Source organism: Penaeus monodon, chromosome 24 (assembly GCF_015228065.2).
Source record: "Penaeus monodon isolate SGIC_2016 chromosome 24, NSTDA_Pmon_1, whole genome shotgun sequence".
Lineage (NCBI taxonomy): Eukaryota > Metazoa > Arthropoda > Malacostraca > Decapoda > Penaeidae > Penaeus > Penaeus monodon.
The window spans coordinates 14,456,890-14,457,261 of record NC_051409.1 but is presented as its reverse complement, the minus strand read 5'-3'; positions in this window follow the sequence as shown (position 1 = coordinate 14,457,261).

Below are 372 nucleotides of genomic sequence, written 5' to 3'. Positions count from 1 at the left end.
CCTTCCTTTCCCTTGCCCTTGCCCCCAGAGGCTGGTCTCGGTGCGCCCGCTGGACCATGTCATGTGGCTCAACCATCGCAGGCTCAGTCCCTGATAGTTGCCTGCCTTGTGTCCTACACGTTACAGGATTTTTCCGCGAGAATCGTCGGCGGTGACGGAGCAAACGTGCGTTGAATTCAGCGCTTCAGTGTCCTTTGAGGCAGAACTTCAGTCTTGGGGACTTTGGTCTTCTTCAGCCTCACTCTGAACATCGTGATCTCGAGGTCACAGTCACTTCCTATTTCTTTTTGCTTATATCTCCTGTTGTTTCAATATAAGATTAATTCCTGTTAATTAATTAAACCTGATGTCATTCCATGTTGATAAAAACAA